At 45.6% G+C, this 26472-nt stretch overlaps 1 protein-coding gene across 6 annotated transcripts in view; it reads right to left on the minus strand.

Annotated features, from left to right (window-relative positions):
* Positions 1-16: 16 nt before the first annotated feature.
* LOC139245789 (zinc finger protein 239-like) overlaps positions 17-26472 on the minus strand; it is a 64545-nt gene continuing 38089 nt past the window's right edge. For 2 of the 6 annotated variants that reach the window (XR_011590094.1, XR_011590096.1), the window contains exons 3-5: positions 16927-17005; positions 16460-16648; positions 223-1995 (exon numbers count right to left, since the gene is read on the minus strand). The gene's annotated coding sequence lies outside the window, so the exon portion shown is untranslated. The other 4 variants (XR_011590098.1, XR_011590097.1, XR_011590099.1 and 1 more) reach the window with 4 other exon arrangements.

Below are 26472 nucleotides of genomic sequence, written 5' to 3' on the forward strand. Positions count from 1 at the left end.
TGCCAGAGTGTCATTTGGTAAGATGAGCGAGTGAATCTCTTTCCACACTCAGCTGATAAATAGCCTCTCCCTGATGAGTTACCACCTCAGACAGGCAACTGAATCCGTACCCAGTCCCCACATTTGCACTGTTGATTCTTCAGGTTGAATCTGTCAAATTTTGACGTAATGTTTGGTTTGAGCTTCCCGACTGCAGATCCTCCCCTTCTAATACCCTGTAAATGGTGGTTACAAGAGTTGTTAACTTTAAATACAGGATAGAAATTCAGAACAGACAATTCTAGATTCTATAAAACATTCTTTCCCCTCCTGTCCCTCCTAAGCTGTAAAATCCCCATTCTACACACTCTACCACCATCCTTACTGTCTAACATCAACATTCATTATATCGGCTGGGAGTTTCTTCCTCCAGAAGGCTCTGAATCTGGATGGGTGCAATTCCACAGACATTAGTTAACCTCTAGTGCCTCACCATCAGTCGTCTCCGTGAGAGTCAGCAGGATTTCCACTGTGGTAGGCATCACAGCCGAGATCAATCCTGCCCTCAATTGACATCCACGCACTCCCCAGTTGACTGGATTGGTGTCAAGAGCAGGGGCACTGGCTGATTTTTACTCTTGATCGCCCAGTGGTACTGAGGACAATTAAAGCCCCTGAACTGCTGCCTTGGCTGAGATCAACTAACAGCCCAGATCAAGGTTTGAACTTGGGACTTTCCCAGTCAGTGTTTTTAAGTTTTTCCAGTGTCTTTTATTTGATTGTTGTCATTCTACTTCCCAAAATGAGGAATAAAGAAGCAGATTTGGAGAATTCTGTTTGAACCGTTAATTTTAAATAAAATTCCAACTGTGAGTTTATTTTTAAAGTTGTTGTTTGTCCTTCGAGACAGCGGTTCTTAAACTGGAAAAATTACTAGTAACATAATGAAACTTTATTAGTGATGTGCCTCAGCACTTCTCAGATCCTCCGTCTGTTGTGCTGAACATGGTTGTTTAAATTTGGTGCCTGACAGTTATGGGCAGAATGTTTCTGTGCAGCTTCTGGTATCTTCCGGTTCGTCGGCAGCAGTCATTCTGTTAAAAGTTTGGCGGGTTCGGGGCGAGGGGAGGGGAGGGATAGATCAGAATAGTTTGAAACAAATGCTATTCCATCTTTAAAGGAATCTTTCGTCTCAATGCAAAATTCAGAATTTTTTGAAAATTAACCAAGCAAGTCAAATGGATCGTTAAAAAATAGAGGCACATTTTAGAAATGATCAAGTCACTGAAATAAAGAGGTTTACAACTACTACACAGTGCAGAATGGAACAACTGTTAATAGGAGCTCTGTTAGTGAGGTCCTCCATCACTTCAAGATAATTTAAATATTCAGAGAAAGGGGATTCACTGTCCCTTTAAATATCTGCCCCATTCCCCCAGGCAGTGTGAGGAGGAACAATGCGTGGTCTCTTAATATCCTGACCCAGCAAGCACCATCGGATGGGCTGCCACAAGTGGGAAACCGCTCTATGCGGGAATCACTTACACAGTGCCACTAAATCCAGGGACCACATACACTGTGGCAACAGATCTAAGGACCACTTACAGTGAGACACCAAATCCAAGGACCACTTACTAAGACATCAAATCCAGGGACCACTTACACTGAGACACCAAATCCAGGGACCACTTACACTGAGACACCAAATCCTGGGACTACTTACACTGAGACACCAAATCCAGGGACCACTTACACTGAGACACCAAATCCAGGGACCACTTACACTGAGACACCAAATCCAATGACAGGTTATTGTCAGAAGCCCTTTTCAGGCAAGCCGATAATTGGATGTAACCAGTGCAACACCCGGATCCTTCCATTCTTGTCCCAAAGTCTAATGTCCCTGATGTCTTTTCTGTGGGAAATGTAGAGGTGTGAAAGAAAGCAGCAAATCGGGCTCAGGCCAGAAAGATGATTCCTTGAATGAACAATTAATAAGGTTGTTTTGCGATTTACCTGTATGAGGTTAAAAAACGAGAAATGAAAAAGGAGGCATCTAGTGACAACGGGCGTTGTCAATAGTGGTGTATAACCCTAATCATTATCTCATAAGCCTAACATTGTAACCCGAACCCCAGCCTCTGACACCAGCCTCTAAACCCATCCCTAACCCCAGCCACTAAACACTAATCCTACCCTTAACCAAGGATTATTGACAGCACTCAATTGGGCCAAAGTCCTGATAAAGGAAAAGTTTGAAACAATTATCATGTTTAAAAAAATAGTGCAACGTCTGTTAGTAACAAGAGATTAAACCAACGAGACCATCAAAATCAGTAATGAGAATGACAAATATCATACATTTCAAAGGCAATTGCATGCAATGTGTGTAGAGAACTTTTACTAATCCGGATCGAAAAAGTGGTAAATGATACAGATAATAACAGATTTCAAATCTGATACAAGAAGGTACTACAAAGGGGTTATTCAAAGGAATTTCAGATGTGTGTAAAGTGCGACACTACAGTTCAGACTATGTCTCCTACAAGCCATGTTCTCAAACAGAACAGGCTTGGGATTTGATATGGTCCAAGGCAGACTAGAGGAGAACTGAAATAATCTAGAGTAAGAAAAGGCCCCAATTGGAACAGTCGGTAACAGAACATCAATTAGTCTCCTCTTATCATGGAGAAATCAAATATTAAACGCACTGTGTACTTGGAACAAAGCTGATTTATTCAACATTTATATAGAATATTAATCACCAATCCAGTTATTGGGGTTATTAAGATCAGCAGAAACAAACTATAACTGCCAGAATGAACATGGTTCAGTGCTCAATGCAATCACAGTAAATCCTGTTCCATTCACTAATGTGGCTTTTCAATGGCAGGGCTTTTACCCAGCAAAATCCTGAGGGACAGGATAAATCTTCACTTAGAAAGACACGGATTAATCAGGGACAGTCAGCATGGATTTGATAAGGGAAGGTCATGTCTGACTAGCTTGATTGAATTTTTCGAGAAGGTAACCAGGAGTGCCGATGAAGGCAAAGCGTATGATGTAGTGTATATGGATTTTACCAAAGCTTTTGATAAGGTCCCACGTGGCAGACTGGTCACAAAAGTAAAAGCCCATGGGATCCAGGGCAAAGTGGAAAATTGGATCCAAAACTGTCTCAGAGGCAGGAAGCAACGGTAATGGTTGATGGATGTTTTTGCGACTGGAAGGATGTTTCCAGTGGGGTTCTGCAGGGCCCAGTACTAGGTTCCTTGCTTTTTGTGATACACAACAATGATCTAGAGTTGAATATAGGGGGGTATGATTAAGAAGTTTGCAGATACTACAATCAGCTGTGTGGTTGATAATGAAGAAGAAAGCTGTAGGAAGATATCATTCAACTGCACAGGTGGGCAGAACAGTGGCAAATGGAATGTAATCCAGAGATGTGAGGTAATGCATTTTGGGAGGGCTAACAAGGAAAGGGAATATACATTAAGTGGTAGGACACTGAGAAGTGTCGAGAAACAAAGGGACCTTGGAGTTGTATGAAAGACTGGTATTAGAGATTCATAAATATATATTCAATTTGTAGTCATTGACCAAATTAATCTTACCCATGATTCTCTGTGGGCATGTGAATGTTAGTAGCTTCTTGAATGTACGCAGAACTCAGTTTAAACTAGGTTCAAACAGCAAACTAACACGAGCTGCGATCCCAGGTCAGATTATTATAATAACAAAGTAGAAATTGGAGTCGGTCTATTCAAAACTAACAGTTCGAACACAGGAGCATAATTAAGACAGGTCGAAAGGAGATGAAGTAATTTATAAACAAGATAACATGGACAAGCAGGCATTTATAGAAAATTACTGGAGGCAGGAGTGGTCACATGCTAGCTCTGGTTTTGAGTGCCAATGGTATTTTAACCATTAGAACCAAGAGCAAGTTATTATTTAAATGGAGAAAGATTGCGAAGTGCTGCAGTACAGCGGGACCTGGGGGTACTTGTGCATGAAAGACAAAAGGTTAGTATGCAGGTACAGCAAGTGATCAGGAAGACCAATAGAATCTTGGCCTTTATTGCAAAGGGGATGGAGTATAAAAGCAGGGAAGTCTTGCTACAGCTATATAAGGTATTGGTGAGGCCACATCTGGAATACTGCGTGCAGTTTTGGTTTCCATATTTACGAAGGGATATGCTTGCTTTGGAGGCAGTTCAGAGAAGGTTCACTAGATTGATTCTGGAGATGAGGGGGTTGACTTATGAGGAAAGGTTGAGCCTCTACTCATTGGAATTCATAAGAATGAGAGGTGATCTTATCGAAACGAATAAGATTATGAGGGGGCTTGACATGGTGGATGCAGAGAGGATGTTTCCACTGATAGGGGGCATGATCTTAGAATAAGGGGCCGCCCATTTAAAACTGAGATGAGGAGAAATTTCTTCTCTCAGAGGGTTGTGGATCTGTGAAATTGGCTGCCTCAGAGAGCTGTGGAAGCTGGGACATTGAATAAATTTAAGACAGAAACAGACAGTTTCTTAAACGATAAGGGAATAAGGGGTTATGGAAAGTGGGCGGGGAAGTGGACCCGAGTCCATGATCGGATCAGCCATGATCATATTAAATGGCAGAGCAGGCTCAAGGGGCTGTATGGCCTACTCCTGCTCCTATTTCTTATGCTCTTATGTTCTTATATTAAGGTGATTTTGTTGAAGACCATATGTGGACACTGGCCAAATGAACTTTTGTTCAGAAATTGGTTAAAACATCGATACTCAAAGAATGCCTGAGCTCAGAGACAGCTGGAATAGCAATGTACAGATTTAGGAAAACATCGACTTGTGCACGGGAGTTCCAGGGACCTGGATCTGCGAGCTTCCGCTTGATGTCGTTTTTTGTTAATTACACTATTGCTGTAAGCTTAATAAATCTAATCTATTGCACAAACCGTACTGACTGCTGCCTAATTGGTATGTCTGGTTATGGGACATTAAAAGGTTCTACAATAGAGTAAAGCTTCCTCGACGCTGTCTCATCAAACACTCCCTGGGCAGGAAGAACACATGTTAAATACAGGGTAAAGCTGTCTCTGTACTATCTCTTCAAAAACTCCCACGGCAGGTTACATACAGATTAAAGCTCCCTCTACACTGTCCTATTAAATAATCTTACAGCAGCTACAGGACGGGTTAGATACAGAGTAAACCTCCCTCTACACTGCCCATCAAACATTCCCAGGGCAGGTACAGCATGGATTAGATACAGAACAAAGCTCCCTCTAAATTGTCTCATCAAACACTCCCAAGGCAGGTACTGCACAGGGTTATAAAAGCTCCCTCTACACTGACCCATCAAACACTCCCAGGGCAGATACAGCACATGGTTATATATAGAGTACAGCGCTCTCTGCACTGTCCCATCAAAGACTCCGAGGGCAGAAACAGCATGCGTTATAGGCCGAGTGGTTGATAATGAAGAAGAAAGCTGCGGACCACAGGAAGATATCAATCAACTGGTCAGGTGGGCAGAACTGTGGCACATGGAATTTAATCCGGAGAACTGTAAGGTAATGCATTTGGAGACAGCTAACAAGGAAAGGGAATATACATTCAATGGTAGGACTCTGAGAAGTGTAGAAGAAAAAGGGACCTGGTAGTGCATGTCCACAAATCCTGGAAGGTAGCAGGCTAAGTAGATAAAGTGGTTCAGAAGGCATACGGAATGCTTGCCTTTATTAGCCGAGGCATAGAATATAAGCAGGGGGCATGCTTAAACTGTATAAACTACTGGTTAGGCCACAGCTGGAGTACTGCATGCAGTTCTGGTCACCACATTACAGGAAGGACATGAATGCACTGGAGAGGTACAGAGGAGGTTTACGAGGATGTTGCCGGAAGTGGAGAATCTTAGCTATGAGGACATATTGGATAGGCTGGGTTTGTTTTCCCTGGAACAGAGGAGGCTGAAGGGAGACCTCATTGAGGTGTATAAAATTATGAGGGGCATAGATATAGTGGATAGAAAGGGCCTATTTCCCTTAGCAGAGGGGTCACCAACTAGGGGGCATAAATTAAAAGTAATTGGTGGAAGGTTTAGAGGGGATTTGAGGGGAAATTTCTTCACGCAGAGGATTGTGGGGGTCTGGAACTCACGGCCTGAAAGGGTGGTAGAGGCAGAAACCCTCACCACATTTAAAAACTACTTGGATGGGCACTTGAACTGCCGTGACCTGCAGGGTTACGGACCTAGAGCTGGAAAGTGGGTTTTCCAGCACGGACACGATGGGTCGATCTGGTCTCCTTCCGTGCTGTAAACTTCTATGATTCTATGATATGCAGATTAAATCTCCCACTACACTGTCCCATTAAACAATCCCAGGGCAGATACAGCACGGATTAGATATGAGGTAAAGCTCCCTCTGCACTGTCCTGTCAAACACTCTGAGGCACATACAGCATGGATTAGATACAGAGTAATTCACCCCCTAGACTGACCCATCAAATATTCCCAGGGCAGGTACAGCACGGGTTAAATACGGAATAAATCTCCCTCTGCACTGTCCCTTCAAACACTCCCACGTCAGGTATAGTATGGGTTAGATACAGAGTCAAGCCTCCTCTACGCTGTCCTGTCAAATACTCCCAAGGCATGTACAGCACGGGTTAGATACAGAGTAAAGCTTCATCTGCATTGTCCCATCAAAGACTCCCAGGGCAGGTACAGCATAGAATCATAAAGGTTTACAGCACGGAAGGATGCCATTTCTGCCCATCGTGTCCGCACCGGTCAACAAGAGGCTATCCAGCCTAATACCACTTTCCAACTCTTGGTCCCTAACCCTGCAGGTTACAGCACTTGAAGTGCACATCCAAGTAGTTTTTAAATGTGGTGAGGGTTTCTGCCTCTACCACCCTTTCAGGCAGTGAGTTCCAGACCCCCACAACCCTCTGCATGAAGAAATTTTCCCTCAAATCCCCTCTAAACCTTCCCCCAATTACTTGAAATTTTTGCCCCCTGGTTGTTGACCCCTCTCTGCTAAGGGAAATAGGCCCTTTCTATCCACTGTATCTAGGCACCTCATAATTTTATGCACCTCAATGAGGTCTCCCCTCAGCCTCCTCTATTCCAAGGAAAACGAACCCAGCCTATCCAATCTATACTTATAGCTAAGATTCTCCACACCCGGCAACATCCTCGTAAATCTCCTCTGTACCCTCTCCAGTGCAATTATGTCCTTGCTGTAATGTGCTGACCAGAACTGCATGCAGTACTCCAGTTGTGGCCTAACCAGTGTTTTATACAGTACAAGCAGAAGCCCCCTGCTCTTATATTCTAAGACTCGGCTAATAAATGCAAGCATTCCGTATGCCTTCTTAACCACCTTATCTACCTGGCCTGCTACTTTCAGGGATCTGTGTACATGCACTCCCAGGTCCTCTTGTTCCTCTACACTTGTCAATGTCCTACCATTTAATGTATATTCCCATTTCTTGTTAGCCCTCCCCAAATGCATTACCTCACACTTCTCTGGATTAAATTCCATTTGCCACTGGTCTGCTCACCTGACCAGTTGATTGATATCTTCCTGCAGTCTGCAGCTTTCTTCTTCATTATCAACCACACAACCTATGTTTGTATCATCTGCAAACTTCTTAATCATACCTCCTATATTCAAGTCTAGATGATTGATCAATGCCACAAAAAGCAAGGGACCTGGCACTGAGCCCTGCAGAACCCCACTGGAAACATCCTTCCAGTCACAGAAACACCCATCAACCATTACCCTTTGCTTCCTGCCTCTGAGCCAATTTTGGATCCAACTTTCCACTTTGCCCTGGATCCCATGGACTTTTACTTTTGTGACCTGTCTGCCATGTGGGACCTTATTGAAAGCTGTGCTAAAATCCATATGGACTACATCATACACACTGCCCCCATCGACCTTTCTGGTTACTTCCTCGAAAAAGTCAATCAAGTTAGTCAGACACGACCTTCCCTTAACAAATCCGTACTGACTATCCCTGATTAACCCGTGTCTTTCTCAATGTGGATTTATCCTGTCCTTCAGGATTTTTTCCAATAATTTACCCACAACTGAGGTTAGGCTGACTGGCCTGTAATTACACGATCTAGCCCTTTCTCCATTCTTAAACAAACGTGCCACATTAGCAGTCCTCCAATCCTCTAACAGCACACCTGAAGCCAGAGAGGATTTGAAAATGATGGTCAAAGCCTCTGCTATTTCCTCTTTTGCTTCGCCTAACAGCCTGGGATACATTTCATCTGGGCCTGGGGACTGATCCACTTTCAAAGCTGCTAAACCCCTTAATACCGCTTCTCTCAGTGTTTATTGCATCTAATATTTCACATTCCTCCTCCTCGATAGCAGTGTCTGCATCGCCCCCTCTTTTGTGAAAACAGACGCAAAGTATTCATTAAGAACCATACCCACATCTTCCGCCTCCACACAGATTACCCTCATGATCTCTAATAGGCCCTACCCTTTCTTTGGTTATCCTCTTGCTCTTAATATATTTATAAAACATCTTTGGGTTTTCCTTGATTTTAGTTGCCAAGAATTTGGGTCAGCATGGGTTAGATACAGAGTAAGTCTCCCTCTACATTGTTCTGTCAAACACTCCCAGGGTAGATACAGCATGGATGAGATACAGAGTAATTCTCCCCCTAGACAGACCACATCAAACATTCCTATCACAGGCACAGCACAGGTTAGATAAAGAATAAAGTTCCCTCAACACTGTCCCATCAAACACTCCCAGGGCAGGGACAGGACGAGTTAGATACAGAGTAAATCTCCCTCTGCATTGTCCCATTAACCACTTCCAGGCCAGGTACAGCACGGGTTAAATACAGAGTTAAGCTCCCTCTGGCCTGTCCTTCAAAAACTCCCAGGGCAGGTTCAGCATGGGATGGATACAGAGTAAAGCCTCCTCTACGCTGTCGCATCAAACAGCTACAGGACAGGTACAATACGGGTTAGAGACAAAGCAAAGCTCCCTCTACACAGTCGATCAAACATTCCAGGGCAGGTATAGCAGGGTAAAGCTGCCTCTACACTGTCCCAGCAAGCACTCCCAGTGCAGGTACTGAATTGTTTAAACAGTAAACCTCCCTCTAAACAGTTCAGTCAAATGCTCCTACAACAGGTACAGCACAGGTGAGAGAGTATCGTTCGCGCTGCACTATCCCATTAAACACTCCCAGGGCAGGTGCAGCATGGGTTACATACAGATTAAATCTCCCTCTACACTGTCCCATTAAACAATCCCAGGGCAGGTACAGCACGAGTTAGATACAGAGTAAAGCTCCCTCTACATGTCCCGACAAACACTCCCAAGGCAAGTACAGAATGGTTGAGGTTAGAGTAAACATCACTCTAAACATTCCTGTCAAAGGCTCCCAGAACAGGTATTGCATGGATTAGATACAGAATAAAGCTCCCTCTACACTGTCCCATCTAATGTGGTACCTTTGTTTAAAAAGGGAGAAAGGGATAGACCACGCAATTACAGGCCAGTCAGCCTAACCTCAGTGGTGGGAAAACTATTGGAAAAAATCCTTCAGGACAGGATAAATCTTCATTTAGAAAGACACGGATTAATTAAGTGCAGTCAGCATGATTTGTTCAGAAAAGGTCGTGACTAGCTTGATTGAATTTTTCGAAAAGGTAACTAAAAGGATCGATGAGGGCAAAGCGTATGATGCAGTGTATATGGATTTTAGCAAAGCTTTCGATAAGGTCCCACATGGCAGATTGGTTACGAAAGTAAAAGCCCATGGGATCCAGGGCAAAGTGGCAAGTTGAATCCAAAATCCAGAATGCTTGCATTTATTAGCTGAGGCATAGAATACAAGAGCAGTGGGGTTATGCTTGAACTGTATAAAACACTGGTTAGGCCACAGCTGGAGTACTGCGTGCAATTCTGGTCACCGCATTACAGGAAGGACGTGATTGCACTGCAGAGAACATAAGAACATAAGAAATACGAGCAGGAGTAGGCCAGACGGCCCCTCGAGCCTGCTCCACTATTTAATACGATCATGGCTGATCTGATCATGGACTCAGGTCCACTTCCCTGCCTGCTCCCCATAACCCCTTAATCCCTTATCAATTAAGAAATTGTCTATCTCTGTCTTAAATTTATTCAATGTCCCAGATTCCACAGCTCTCTTGAGGCAGAAAATTCCACAGATTTACAACCATCAGAAAAAATTACTCCTCATCTCAGTTTTAAATGGGCAACCCCTTATTCGAAGATTATGCCCCCTAGTTCTAGTCTGCCCCATCAGTGGAAACATTCTCTCTGCATCCACCTTGTCAAGTCCCCTCATAATTGTATACGTTTTGATAAGATCACCTCTCGTTCTTCTGAATTCCTCAACCTTTCCTCATAAGTCAACCCCCTCATCTCCGGAATCAACCTAGTGAATTTTCTCTGAACTGCCTCCACAGCAAGTATATCCTTTCACAAATATGGAAACCAAAACTGCACGCAGTATTCCAGGTGTGGCCTCACCAATACCCTGTAGAACTGTAGCAAGAGTTCCCTGCTTTTATACTCCATCCCCTTTGCAATAAAGGCCAAGATTCCATTGGCCTTCCTGATCCCTTACTGTACCTGCATACTAACCTTTTGTGTTTCATGCACAAGTACCCCCAGGTCCCGCTGTACTGCAGCACTTTGAAATCTTTCTCCATTTAAATAATAACTTGCTCTTTGATTTTTTTCTGCTGAAGTGCATGACCTCACACTTTACATTATACTCTATCTGCCAAATATTTGCCCACTCACTTAGCCTGTCTATGTCATTTTGCAGATTTTTTTGTGTCCTCCTCACACATTGCTTTTCCTCCCATCTGTATCGTCAGCAAACTTGGCTACTTTACACTCAGAACGTTCTTCCAAGTCATTAATATAGATTGTAAATAGTTGGGGTCCCAGCACTGATTCCTGCAGCACCCCACTAGTTACTGGTTGCCAACCCGAGAATGAACCATTTATCCCGACTCTGTTTTCTGTTCCTTAACCAACCCTCTATCCATGTTAATATATTACCCTCAACCCCGTGAACTTTTATCTTTTATGTAACCTTTTATGAGGCACCTTGTCAAATGCCTTCTGGAAGTCCAAATACACCACATCCACTAGTTCCCCTTTATCCACCCCGTTCGTTACATCCTCAAAGAATTCCAGCAAATTTGTCAAACATAACTTTCCCTTCATAAATCCATGCTGACTCTGCCTGACCGAATTATGCTTTTCCAAATGTCCTGCTACTGCTTCTTTAATAATGGACTCCAACATTTTCCCAACTCCAGATGTTAGGCTAACTGGTCCATAGTTTCCTGCTTTTTGTCTGCCTCCTTTTTTAAATAGGGGCATAACATTTGCAGTTTTACAATCTGCTGGGACCTCTCCAGAATCCAATGCATCCACAATCCCTGCCGCTACTTCTCTTAAGACCCTAGGATGCAAGCCATCAGGTCCAGGGGATTTATCTGCCTTTAGTCCCAGTATCTTACTGAGTACCACCTCCTTAGTGATTGTGATTGTGTTAAGTTCCTCCCCCACTATAGCCCCTTGACTATCCACTGTTGGAATATTGTTTGTGTCCTCTACCGTAAAGACTGATACAAAATATTTGTTCAGAGTTTCTGTCATCTCCATGTTCCCCATTACTAATTCCCTGGTCTTGTCCTCTGAGGGACCAACATTTACTTTTGCCACTCTTTTCCTTTTTATACACCTATAGAAACTCTTGCTATCTGTTTTTATATTTCATGCTACTTTACTTTCATAGTCTATCTTCCCTTTCTTAATCATTTTTTTAGTCATTCTTTGCTGGTTTTTAAAAAGCTTCCCAATTTTCTCTCCTCCCACTGGTTTTGGTCACTTTGTATGCCCTTGTTTTTAATTGGATACCATCCTTTATTTCCTTAGTTAGCCACGGATGGCTATCTTTTCTTTTACACCCTTTCCTCCTCACTGGAATATATTTTTCTTGAGAGTTGTGAAATATCTCCTACAGAGGTACAGAGGAAATTTATGATTATGTTGCCAGGAATGGACAATCTTAGCTATGAGGACAGATTGGATAGGATGGGTTTGTTTTCCTTGGAACAGAGGAGGCTGAGGAGAGACCTCATTGAGGTGTATAAAATTATGAGGGGCCAGATATAGTGGATAGGAAGGACCTATTTCCCTTAGCAGAGGGGTCAAACAACCAAGGGGCATAAATTTAAAGTAATTGGGAGAAGGTTTAGAGGGGATTTGAGGGGAAATTCCTTCACGCAGAGGATTGTGGGGTTCTGGAACTCACTGCCTGAAAGGGTGGTAGAGGCAGAAACCCTCACCATATTTAAAAAGTACTTGGATGGGCACTTGAACTGCCGTGACCTGCAGGGTTATGGATCTAGAGCTGGAAAGTGTGATTCGGCTGGATAGCCTCTTGTTTTCTGGCACGGACATGATTGGCCGATATGGTCTCCTTCCATGCTGTAAACTTCTATGATATACAGGTTAAATCTCCCTCTACACTGTCCCATTAAACAATCCCAGGGCAGCTACAACACGGGTTTGATACAGAGTAAAGCTCCCACTACACAGTCCCATCAAACACTCTGAGGGTAGATACAGCACGGATTAGATACAAAGTAATTCTCCCTCTAGACTGACCCATCAAACATTCCCAGGGCAGTTACAGCCCGTGTTAGCTGCGTAGTAAAGCTCCCCCTACACTGCACATCAAACAGTCCCATGTTAGATGCAGAGTAAAACTCCCTCTACACTGTCCCATCAAATACTCCCCAGACAGGTAACACACGGGTTAGATACAGAGTAAAGCTCCCTCTACACTGATGCATCAAACATTCCCATTGCAGGTACAGCACAGGTTAGATAGAGAGAGTAAAGCCCGCTCCTCATTGTCCCATCTAATGTGGTACCTTTGTTTAAGAAGGGAGAACAAGATAGACTGAGTAATTACAGGCCAGGCAGCCTAAGCTCAGTGGTGGGAAAATTATTGGAAAAAATCCTGAAGGACAGGATAAATCTTCATTTAGAAAGACACGGATTAATCAGGGATAGTCAGTATGGATTTGTTAAGGGAAGGTTGTGTTTGACTAACTTGATTGAATTTTTCGAGGAGGTAACTACGAGGGTCGATGAGATCAAAGCGTTTGATGTAGTGTACCTAGATTTTAATAAAGCTTTTGATAAGGTCCCACATGGCAGATTGGTCACAAAAGTAAAAGCCCATGGGATCCAGGGCGAAGTGGAAAGTTGGATCCAAAACTGGCTCAGTGGCAGGAAGCAAAGGGTAATGGTTGATGGGTGTTTCTGTGACTGGGAGGCTGTTTCCAGTGGGGTTCTGCAGGGCGCAGGGCTGGGTACTTTGCTTTTTGTGGTATGCATGAATGATCTAGACTTGACTATCGGAGGTATGATTAAGAAGTTTACAGATGATACTAAAATCAGCTGTGTGGTTGATAATGAAGAAGAAAGCTGTAGACTGCAGGAAGGTATCAATCACCTGGTCAGGTGGACAGAACAGTGACAAATGGAATTTAATCCAGAGAAGTGTGAGGTGAAGTATTTGTGGAGGACTAACAAGGAGAGGGAACATACATTAAATGGTAGGCCACTGAGAAGTGTAGAGGAACAAAGGGACCTTGGAGTGCAGATCCACAGATCCCTGAAGGTAGTCGGCTAGGTAAATAAGGTGGTTAAGAAAGCATATGGAATCCTTGCCTTTATTAGGCGAGGCATAGAATACAAGAGCAGGGAGGTTTTGCTTGAACTGTATAAAACACTGGTTAGGCTACAGCTGGAGTACTGCGTGCAGTTCTGGTCACCGCATTATAGGAAGGACGTGATTGCACTGGAGAGGATACAGAGGAGATTTCTGAGGATGTTGCCGGGAATGGAAAACCTTAGCTATGAGGACAGATTGGATAGGCTGGGCTTGTTTTCCTTGGAACAGGGGAGGCTGAGGGGAGACCTCATTGAGGTGTATAAAATTATGAGGTGCCTAGATATAGTGGATAGAAAGGGCCTATTCCCTTAGCAGAAGGGTCAACAACCAAATTTAAAGTAAGTGGTAGAAGGTTTAGAGGGGATTTGAGTGTTCATTTCTTCAACCAGAAGGTTGTGGGGGTCTGGAACTCACGGCCTGAAAGGGTGATAGAGGCAGAAACCCGCACCATATTTAAAAAGTACTTGGATGGGCACTTGAACTGCCGTGACCTGCAGGGTTATGGACCGAGAGCTGGAAAGTGGGATTAGGCTGGATAGCCTCTTGTTTTCCGGCACGGACACGATGGGCTGATATGGTCTCCTTCCGTGCTGTAAACTTCAATGAATCTATGATATACAGGTTAAATCTCGCTCTACACTGTCCCATTAAACAACCCAAGGCAGCTACAGCACGGATTAGATACAGAGTAAAGCTCCCTCTACACTGACGCATCAAACATTCCCATTGCAGGTACAATACGGGTTAGATACAGAGTAAAGCTCCCTCTACACTGACGCATCAAACATTCCCATTGCAGGTACAGCACAGGTTAAATATAGAGTAAAGCTCCCTCTACACTGACGCATCAAACATTCCCATTGCAGGTACAGCACGGGTTAGATACAGAGTAAAGCTCCCTCTGCACAGTGCATCAAACATGCCCAGGGCAGGTAATGCACAGGTTAGATACAGGGTTAACCTCTGTCTACACTGTACCATCAAACACTCCAGAACAGGTACAGGATGGGTTAGATAAAAAGTAAAGCTCCCTCTATACTGTCCCATCAAATACTCCCAGGGCTGGTGCAGCACGAGTTGCATGTGGAGCAAATGACCCATAAAACAATCCCGGGGTAAGTACAGCCCACGTTAGATACGGAATATAGCTCCCTCTACAATGTCCCATAAAACACTCCCAGGTCAAGAGGAGTACGGATTCAATATATAAAGTAAATGTCCGTCAGGACAGGTACAGCACGGGTTAGACACAGCGTAAAGCTCCCCCTACACTATCCCATCAAACACTCCCAGCGCAGGTACAACACGGGTTAGATACCGAGTAAAGCTCCCTCTACACTGTCCCATCAAACCCTGCCAGCCCATAATGAGCAGGGCTCAGGAAAGTTGGTTGCTAGGCACTGCAGCAATGTCATAAAGCAGGGCCATTCAGCTCAGCTGGTCCTCTCCTTGTCCCTTTAAAAGGTGGAGAGCTGGAACATCCTGTCTCAACACACATCCCCCTGTTCATACTGAGAATCCCCGGGGAAGGTCCATAGGAACATAACCAAGGGGGAAAGAGTAGGAGAGCTGGGTAGGTAAATCAGGGAGTAGGGACTGAGGGCCACCAAGCTTCAGTTTTAGAGCCTGCAGACTTCAGGAGGGGAAGAGTGAGTTCTGTAGTTTTAGGATCCAGGGAGCGAAGAAGGAATAAGGCACCTTACACAAATTGCTACTATTTCACCCTCACAGTTCAACACTCACTGGTTCCTCTCCCTCTCCTCCCCTGAAGGTGCTGACTCTGGCTGGGTACAGTTCAACACTCACTGGTTCCCCTCCCTCTCCTCCCCTGAAGATGCTGACTCTGGCTAGGTTCAGTTCAACACTCACTGGTTCCCCTTCCTCTCCTCCCCTGAAGGTGCTGACTCTGGCTGGGTACAGTTCTACACTCACCAGTTTCTCTCCAATATGTGACCCATGTGCCCAATCTCTATGTATGAATCTCGACAGTGAGTGTCGACAGGCTATTCCACTGTCCTTACCTGAGGCCTCACATGTGCATTTTCCAGCAGGGTCACTGGACCCTCCTCCCAATGGCTCAGTGGTTAAAGGCACCACCCAGTGTGACTGAGTCCTAGGAACAAGAGGGACCCAGGTTTAATCCTGTCTGCATATCCTCACCTTTCAATCCCTTGTAAAAGCTGTTTACAAAAGTCATCACCAAGTAGGAACATAGGAACAGGAATAGGCAATTCGGCTCCTTGAGCCTGTTCTGCCATTCAATTAGATTGTGGCTGATCAGTATTTTAACTCTATCTACCTGCCTTGGTTCCATCGCCATTAATACCCTTGCCTAAGAAGAATCTAACAACCTCAGTTTTAGAATTTTCAATTGGCCCCCAGCCTCAGTTTTATGGGGAACAGAGTTCTGGATTTCCACTAGGCTTTAAGAGCATAAGAAATAGGATATACTTTAACCATTAAAGACGCATAATGAGGGTAAATCAATCGATGTGCCTTTAACGAACAGCGACATGGAAAGAGGGAATTGAATGACCTTTAAACACCTGGTCCACTTGGCACTGAAGTGTCTGAAACTCATAATAGAAACTCCAGGGAATCAAAATACAGACAAATGTTAAACTATTTGATTGACAAAAGAAATCTCAATTTAACTTTTAAAAGATAAATTGTTTAACAGGGGTTCACACTGACTCACCTGACTGGCGGACTCAGGATCCACCCCTCAAGCACCGCGATTGGTTGCAGAACATGCTGAACCCTGGGCCCTCCGGCCTCTGAGCTCTCTTCCTATTGGTTCCCAGGGCAATCAATCACCACTCGCCAACATTACGCTGCTAGATGAAGTTGAGTCTCTCAGAGGAAGAAATAAAATGTGGCCGTGAATCTGAGTTAAGAAATAAAATTAGAGAAGCAAGATTAAATTTATAAACTAAACTATTTAAAATCAAATCAATTGCTGCATTTAACATATTCCTTTGGGGCCAAGTGGGAAACAAGTGATGTGTGGGCTGTGCAGAGTGTCTGTGCCCGGTTACACAGCGTGTCCCTGGCTCTCCACTCCAAGTGCACATGTTTCAGCTCACATCCAACTGACTGGATAAACCTCGCCCGTCTAAACCCCATCACACAAATATCAGCATTTGATGTTTAGTTATGCCATACCTTTATAAAACATGGTTAGGCCTCAGCTGATGCATTATTCTTAATTCTGGGCACCACACTTTCGGAAGGATGTCTATACCTTAGAGAGGGTGTAGAAGAGATTTAGTAGAATGGTACCAAGAATGAGGGACTTATGTGGAGATACTATGGTTATTCTCCTTGGAGCAGAAATGGTTAAGAGGAGATTTGATAGAGTGTTCAAAATCATGAACGGTTTTAATAAATCAGATCAGCCATGATCTTATTGAATGGCGGAACAGGCTCGAGGGGCCAAATAGCCTACTTTTTCTTATGTTCTTATCTCCCCTCTGGCTCGTTTCCCAACTACACTAAATCTCTGGTTACCAACCCTTCAGCCATTGTAGTTTCTCTTTTTTAATATTCATTCATGGAATGTGGGCATCACTGGGAAGGCAGGCATTTATTGCCCATCCATAATTACCCTCGAGAAGGTGGTGGTGAGATGCCTTCTTGAAGCTCAGGGGCAGTTAAGAGTCAATCACATTGGTGTGGGTCTGGAGTCACATATAGGCCAGACCAGGTAAGGACGGCAGATTTCCTTCCCCAAAGGACATTAGTGAACCAGATAATCCGGGAGTTTTCATGGTCATCATTTCTGATACTAGCTTCATATTCCAGATTTCTTTAATTGAATTCCCCAGCTGCTGTGGTGGGATTTCAACTCTTGTAACCGAATCCATTAGTCCAGGCCTCTGGATTACTAGTCCAGTAACCCAGGGGAGTGTCAGCCAGTGGCTCACACAACCTTGCCTCTGAGTCAGGAGGTTGTAGGTTCAAGTCCCACTCTAGAGACTGGAGCACAAAAATCTAGGCCGACACTGCAGTGCAGTACTGAGGGTGTGCTGCACTGTTGGAGGCCCTCTGTTCTCTCAGGTGGATGTAAAAGATCCCATGGCACTGTTTTGAAGAAGAGCAGGGGAGTTATCCCCACTGGGCTGGTCAATATTTATCCCTCAATCAACATCACAAAAACAGATTATCTGGTCATTATCATATTGCTGTTTGTGGGAGCTTGCTGTGCGCAAATTGCGAGCCACGTTTCCCACACTACAACAGTGACTACACTCCAAAAGTACTTCATTGGCTGTAAGGCACTTTGGGACATTGTGAAAAGCGATGTATAAATGTAAGTCTCTTTTCTTTCAGTAACGTCCCTCGGCACCCCAGGAAAAGAGTGAGCATTACAGAGGTACTGACCAGAATCTTCCAATCCTCCTTGGATATAGGGCTGGAGAATTGCAAATATTTGACACTTGATCAAAAAAGCGTTCACGGATAAACCCAGCAAGTACTGGCCAGTCAGTTTAACCTCTGTAGTGGGGAAGCTTTTAGAAATGATAATCCGGGTCAAAATTAACAGTCACTATTATGGATTATTAAGGAAAGTCAGCACAGATTTGTTAAAGGCAAATCATGTTTATCCAACTTGATTGAGTTTTTGATGAGGTAACAGAGAGGATTGATGAGGGCATTGCAGTTGATGTGATATACATGGACTTCCAAAAGGCGTTTGATAAAGCGCCACATAATAGGTTTGCCAGCAAAGTTGAATCCCATGGAATAAACGGGATAGTGTCAGCATGGATATGAAATTGGCTAAGTGACAGGAAACAGAGAGTAGTGGTGAACGGTTGTTTTTCGGACTGAAGAAAGTTATGCAGTGATGTTCCCCAAGGGTTGTTACTAGGACCACTGTTTTTCTTGATCTATATTAATGGCTTAGATTTGGGTGTGCAGGGCACAATTTCAAAAGGGTGCAGATAACAAAACTTGGAAGTATAGTGAACAAGTGCGGAAGATAGTAATTGACTTTAAGAGGGCATAGGCTGGTGAAATGGACGGACACGTGGCAGATTAAATTTAATGCAGAAAAGTGCGATTTTGGTAGGAAGAATGAGGAGAGGCAATATAAACTAAAGGTTACAAACCTGAAGGGGGTGCATGCGGGTATATGTGCACAAATCGTTGAAGGTGGCAGGACAGGTTGAGAAAGTGGTTAAAAAAAGCTTATGGGATCCTAGGCATCATAGAGGCATAATAGTAATCACTTTACTTTATATAGCGCCTTTAACGTAGTAAAACATCCGAAGGTGCTTCACAACAGTGTTACAGACAAACAGATCAATTTGACACCAAGCCATAGAAGAAATGAAGGCAGACGATCAAAAGCTTGTTTAAAGAGGTAGGTTTTAACGAGCGTCTTAAAGGAGGAAAGAGAGGCGCAGAGGTTTAGGGAGGGAGTTCCAGAGCTTAGGGCCCAGGCAACCGATGGTTGAGCAGTTATAATGAGGGATGTTCAAGAGGCCAGAATTTGAGGAGCGCAGACACCTTGTGGGGTTGTGAGGCTGAAAAAGATGAGAGAGATACAGAGGGGCATGTCCATGGAGTGATTTGTAAACAAGGATGTGAATTTTGAAATCGAGGTTGTTTAACTGGGAGCCAATGTAGGTCAGAAATCACAGGGTGATGGGTGATCTTTACTTGGTGTGGGTTAGTACACGTGCTGCTGAGTTTTGGATGACTTCAAGTTCACATAGTGTGGAAGGCCGGCCAGGAGTGAGTTGGTGCAGTCAAGTCTAAAGGTAACAAAGGCATGAATGAGGGTTTCAGCAGCAGAAGAGCTGAGGCAGGGGCGGAGGCAGGCAATGTTATGGAGCTGGAAAAAGGCGATTTTAGTTATGCCGTGGATATGTGGCTGGAACCTCAAGAGTACAAAAGCAAGGAAGTTATGATGAACATTTATAAAACACTGGTTCGGCCTCAACTGGAGTATTGTGTCCAATTCTGGCCACCACACTTTAGGATGTGAAGGCCTTAGAGAAGGTGCAGAAAAGATTTACAAGAATTTTTCCACGGATGAGGAACTTCAGTGGATAGACTGGAGAAGCTGGAGTTGTTCTCCTTGGAACAGAGATGGTTAGAGGAGATTTGATAGACCTGTTTAAAATCATGAAGGACCTGGACAGAGTGGATAGAGAGAAGCTGTTCCGATTGGCAGATGGGTCAAGAACCAGAGGACACAGATTTAAGGCGATTGGCAGAAGAACCAAAGGTGACACAAGAAAAATCATTTTTACGCAGCGAGTGGTTAGGATCTGGAATGCACGGCCTGAAAAGGTGGTGGAGGCAGACTCAATCACGACTTTCAAAAAGGAATTGGATAAGTGCCCTGTATCGGAAAGAAAAACATTTGAAGGGCTCAGGGGAAAGGGTGGGGGAGTGGCACAGGCTCGATGGGCCGAATGGCCTTCCGTGCTGTAGCCATTCTCTGATTGTGTGAGCAGAACCACTCTGTTCCCTGACTCAATCTAAAGCCTTCCTGATTGTGAGCACCTCTGTTAAACCTGCCCTGCACCTTCACTGTTCCAAGTATAACCACCCCAGCTGCTGCAGCTTTACTCATGTCAATGGTCACCATCCTGCACCTGATGGCATTCCTGCACTAAGATGGCCGCCGCACATGCTCCCTGCCCTGCAGCGGAACAATGGGAAGCGCTGTGACGTCAGAGCAAGCCCCGCCCCTCTCGTTCCCTGCTCCCCGTGGCGGGCGGGTGGCCCTGCGTTGCCCAAAGATGGCGGTCGAACTCTTTCCCAATAAACCGTCATCTCTCTCCCCTCCACTCCGCCAGTAAACAAGACCCGTCGCCGCCCGAAGCTCTCCGGCAGCCACCACCCACTTACCATTCGGTGGCACAAACCTCACTGCCCACAATATACACCAACGATTTGGATGAAGGAATAGAGTGTAATATCTCCAAGCTTGCGGATGACACTAAACTGGGTGGCGGTGTGAGCTGTGAGGAGGATGCTAAGAGGCTGCAGAGTGACTTGGACAGGTTAGGTGAGTGGGCAAATACATGGCAGATGCAGTATAATGTGGATAAATGTGAGGTTATCCATTTTGGGGGCAAAAACAGGAAGGCAGAATATTATCTGAATGGCGGCAGACTAGAAAAAGGGGAGGTGCAATGAGACCTGGGTGTCATGGTACATCAGTCATTGAAAGTGGGCACGCAGGTACAGCAGGCGGTAAAGGCGGCAAATGGTATGTTGGCTTTCATAGCTAGGGGATTTGAATATAGGAGCAGGGAGGTCTTACTGCAGTTGTACAGGGCCTTAATGAGGCCTCAACTAGAATATTGTGTTTAGTTTTGGTCTTCTAGTCTGAGGAAGGACATTCTTGCTATTGAGGGAGTACAGCGAAGGTTCACCAGACTGATTCCCGGGATGGCTGGACTGTTATATGAGGAGAGACTGGATCAACTGGGCCTTTATACACTGGAGTTTCGAAGGATGAGAGGGGATCTCATAGAAGCGTATAAGATTCTGACGGGACGGGACAGGTTAGATGCGGGAACAATGTTCCCGATGTTGGGGAAGTCCAGAACCAGGGGACACAGTCTAAGGATAAGGGGTAGGCCATTTAGGACTGAGATGAGGAGAAACTTCTTCACTCAGAGAGTTGTTGACCTGTGGAATTCCCTGCCGCAGAGAGTTGTTGATGTCAGTTCATTGGATATATTCAAGAGGGAGTTAGATATGGCCCTTATGGCTAAAGGGATCAAGGGGCATGAGAGAAAGCAGGAAAAGGGTACTGAGGTGAATGATCAGCCATGATCTTATTGAATAGCGGTGCAGGCTTGAGGCGCCGAATGGCCTGCTCCTGAACCTAATTTCTATGTAAGTGAGTGGCCCAGCGCCTGCGCACAACTCCGCCCGCCTTACCCACTGCGACTCACCGAACATCCGGGCCGCGAGCGGAGCCCGCCAGCACACTGCCACCCCGCGCGCCGCCATCACTCAGCCCGCAGCCAATGGCGAGGCCACGTGGGGCATCAGCCCGCGCTATTCTGCACCAATCAGCGGCAGGAGGCGGGGCTACAGCAACAATCAATCAATCGGAGAAAAATACAGGGTGCGCTCTCCCTGAGAGGCAGGGTGACTGAGCCTGTTTAAAGGGGCAGGGTCACTGTGCCTGTTTGTAGGGGCAGGGTCACTGTGCCTGTTTGTAGGGGCAGGGTCACTGTGCCTGTTTGTAGGGGCAGGGTCACTGTGCCTGTTTGTAGGGGCAGGGTCACTGTGCCTGTTTGTAGGGGCAGGGTCACTGAGCCTGTTTGTAGGGGCAGGGTCACTGAGCCTGTTTGTAGGGGCAGGGTCACTGAGCCTGTTTGTAGGGGCAGGGTGACTGAGCCTGTTTGTAGGGGCAGGGTCACTGAGCCTGTTTGTAGGGGCAGGGTCACTGAGCCTGTTTGTAGGGGCAGGGTCACTGAGCCTGTTTAAAGGGGCAGGGTCACTGAGCCTGTTTAAAGGGGCAGGGTCTTCTCTTCTGCCGCAGTCCCTCGGAGTCGAGGATCACTTGCTGCCACATTAAAAATGACATCGATGGTCAGGAAAATGCTGGGGTCAATTATTAAAAACGAATTAGCAGCGCATTTGGAAAGCAGTGACAGGCTCGGTCCAAGTCAGCATGGATTTATGAAAGGGAAATCATGCTTGACAAATCGAATTTTTTGCGGATGTAACTGTAGAGTGGACAAGGGAGAACCAGTGGATGTGGTGTATTTGGACTTTCAAAAGGCTTTTGACAAGGTCCCACACAAGAGATTGGTGTGCAAAATTAAAGCACATGCAGGGGTAATGTACCGACGTGGATAGAGAACTGGTTGGCAGACAGGAAGCATATAGTTGGGATAAACGGGTCCTTTTCAGAATGGCAGGCAGTGACTTGCGGGGTACCGCAGGGCTCAGTGCTGCGATTCCAGCTATTTACAATGATTTAGACGAAGGAATTGAATGTAATATCTTCAAGTATGCAGATGACACTAAGCTAGGTGGCAGTGCGAGCTGCGAGGAGGATGCTAAGAAGCTGCAGGGTGACTTGGACAGGTTAGGTGAGTGGGCAAATGCATGGTAGATGCAGTATAATGTGGGTAAGTGTGAGGTTATCCACTTTGGTGGCAAAAACAGGAAGGCAGATTATCTGAATGGTGACAGATTAGTAAAAGGGGAGGTGCACCGAGACCTGGGTGTCATGATACATCAATCATTGAGGTTGGCATGCAGGTATAGCAGGCAGTAAAGAAAGCAAATGGCATGCTGGCCTTCACAACAAAGGGATTTGAGTATAGGAGCAGGGAGGTCTGGCTGTAGTTATACAGGGCCTTGGTGAGACCACACTTTGAGTATTGTGTGCAGTTTTGGTCTCCTAATCTGAGGAAGGATGTGCTTGCTATTGAGGGAGTGCAGCGAAGGTTCACCAGACTGATTCCCGGGATGGCAGGTCTTACATATGAGGAAAGACTGGATCGGCTAGGCTTATACTCACTGGAATTTAGAAGAATGAGAGGGGATCTCATAGAAATGTATAAAATTCTGACGGGATTGGACAGGTTAGATGCAGGATAAATGTTCCCGATGTTGGGGAAGTCCAGAACCAGGGGTCACAATCTAAGGATAAGGGGTAAGCCATTTAGGACCAAGATGAGGAGAAACTTCTTCACCCAGAGAGTTGTGAACCTGTGGAATTCTCTGCCACAGAAAGTTGTCGAGTCCAGTTCGTTGGACATATTCAAAAGGGAGTTTGATGTGGCCCTTATGGTTAAAGGGATCAGGGTGTATGGAGAGAAAGCAGGAATGGGGTATTGAAGTTGCATGGTCAGCCATGATCATATTGAATGGTGGTGCAGGCTCGAAGGGCCAAATGGCCTGCTCCTGCACCTATTTTCTATGTTTCTATGTTTCTATGAGTTCTCAGGTGACTGAAGAGTCCAATGCAGGAATTACAGTCTCTGTCACAGGTGAGGTAGAAGGTGGTTGAAGGAACGGGTGGATGGGGAGCCTGGGTTGTCGTGCGCTCCTTCCGCTGTCGGTGCTTGGCTTCAGCTTGCTCCCGGCAAAGAGACTCGAGCTGTTCAGTGCCTTCCCGGATGCTTTCCTTCACTTCGGGTGGTCTTAAGCCAGGAATTCCCAGGTGTCGGTGGGGATGTTGCACTTTTTCAAGGCGGCTTTGAGGGTGTCACTGCCTGTTTAAAGGTGCAGTGTCTCTGTGCATGTTTAAAGGTGCAGTGTCTCTGTGCATGTTTAAAGGTGCAGTGTCTCTGTGCATGTTTAAAGGTGCAGTGTCTCTGTGCATGTTTAAAGGTGCAGTGTCTCTGTGCATGTTTAAAGGTGCAGTGTCTCTGTGCATGTTTAAAGGTGCAGTGTCTCTGTGCATGTTTAAAGGTGCAGTGTCTCTGTGCATGTTTAAAGGTGCAGTGTCTCTGTGCATGTTTAAAGGTGCAGTGTCTCTGTGCATGTTTAAAGGTGCAGTGTCCCTGTGCATGTTTAAAGGTGCAGTGTCCCTGTGCCTGTTTCAATTTGCAGTGTCCCTGTGCCTGTTTAAAGGTGCAGTGTCTCTGTGCCTGTTTCAATTTGCAGTGTCCCTGTGCCTGTTTAAAGGTGCAGTGTCTCTGTGCCTGTTTAAATTTGCAGTGTCCCTGTGCATGTTTAAAGGTGCAGTGTCCCTGTGCCTGTTTAAAGGTGCAGTGTCTCTGTGCATGTTTAAAGGTGCAGTGTCTCTGTGCATGTTTAAAGGTGCAGTGTCTCTGTGCATGTTTAAAGGAGCAGTGTCTCTGTGCATGTTTAAAGGAGCAGTGTCTCTGTGCATGTTTAAAGGTGCAGTGTCTCTGTGCATGTTTAAAGGTGCAGTGTCTCTGTGCATGTTTAAAGGTGCAGTGTCTCTGTGCATGTTTAAAGGTGCAGTGTCCCTGTGCATGTTTAAAGGTGCAGTGTCTCTGTGCATGTTTAAAGGAGCAGTGTCCCTGTGCATGTTTAAAGGTGCAGTGTCTCTGTGCATGTTTAAAGGTGCAGTGTCCCTGTGTTTGTTTACATTTGCAGTATCCCTGTGCCTGTTTAAAGGTGCAGTGTCTCTGTGCATGTTTAAAGGTGCAGTGTCCCTGTGCCTGTTTCAATTTGCAGTGTCCCTGTGCCTGTTTAAAGGTGCAGTGTCCCTGTTTCAATTTGCAGTGTCCCTGTGCCTGTTTAAATTTGCAGTGTCCCTGTGCATGTTTAAAGGTGCAGTGTCCCTGTGCCTGTTTCAATTTGCAGTGTCCCTGTGCCTGTTTAAAGGTGCAGTGTCTCTGTGCCTGTTTAAATTTGCAGTGTCCCTGTGCATGTTTAAAGGTGCAGTGTCCCTGTGCCTGTTTAAAGGTGCAGTGTCTCTGTGCATGTTTAAAGGTGCAGTGTCTCTGTGCATGTTTAAAGGTGCAGTGTCTCTGTGCATGTTTAAAGGAGCAGTGTCTCTGTGCATGTTTAAAGGAGCAGTGTCCCTGTGCATGTTTAAAGGTGCAGTGTCTCTGTGCATGTTTAAAGGTGCAGTGTCCCTGTGTTTGTTTACATTTGCAGTATCCCTGTGCCTGTTTAAAGGTGCAGTGTCTCTGTGCATGTTTAAAGGTGCAGTGTCCCTGTGCCTGTTTCAATTTGCAGTGTCCCTGTGCCTGTTTAAAGGTGCAGTGTCCCTGTTTCAATTTGCAGTGTCCCTGTGCCTGTTTAAATTTGCAGTGTCCCTGTGCATGTTTAAAGGTGCAGTGTCCCTGTGCTTGTTTAAATGTGCAGTGTCTCTGTGCATGTTTAAAGGTGCAGTGTCTCTGTGCATGTTTAAAGGGAGAGGGAGTGAAATTTTGCTACTTTACATCTCGCGTTACTGCCCCCAGCTCACGAAATGGGGTGCAAGAGAGTTTGCGACTGGGCGCGGTGAGAACAGTGCTTTCCGCTAAAGTTGGCGGGAGTTTTGCAGTGACTCTGCTGCACTCCGTGATGCTGAAGTCATAACCATGCACAGCGCCCCGGACCAAAAATTGTCCCTCGCCCCCTGGTCCTGTGCCTGGCACTGACAACCACAGCTTCAGCAGTCGGGGTTCAGTCGGATGTCGGCTGGTGGAGAGCTACTTACAGGCACCGTAGTAATTCCCGCCTCCTGTATGGCTCAGAGACGCGGACCATGCACAGTCGACACCTCAAGACGCTGGAGAAATACCACCCACGATGTCTCGCAAGATCCTACAAATCCCCTGGGAGGACAGACTCACCAACATTAGCGTCCTCGTCCAGGCCAACATCCCCAGCATTGAAGCACTGACCACACTCGATCAGCTCCGCTGGGCAGGCCACATAGTTCACATACCAGACACGGGACTCCCAAAGCAAGCACTCTACTCGGAACTTGCCCACGGCAAACGAGCCAAAGGTGGGCAGGAGAAACGTTACAAGGACACCCTCAAAGCCTCCCTGATAAAGTGTGACATCCCCACTGACACCTGGGAGTCCCTGGCCAAAGACCGCCCGAAGTGGAGGAAGAGCATGCGGGAAGGCGCTGAGCTCCTCAGTCTCGTCGCCGAGAGCATGCAGACATCAAGTGCAGGCAGCGAAAAGAGCGTGCGGCAAACCAGACTCCCCACCCACCCTTTCCTTCAACCACTGTCTGTCCCACCTGTGACAGAGACTGTGGTTCTCGGATTGGACTGTTCAGCCAACTAAAAACTCATGCTA

The sequence above is a fragment of the Pristiophorus japonicus genome, unplaced genomic scaffold (assembly GCF_044704955.1).
Source record: "Pristiophorus japonicus isolate sPriJap1 unplaced genomic scaffold, sPriJap1.hap1 HAP1_SCAFFOLD_236, whole genome shotgun sequence".
NCBI lineage: Eukaryota > Metazoa > Chordata > Chondrichthyes > Pristiophoridae > Pristiophorus > Pristiophorus japonicus.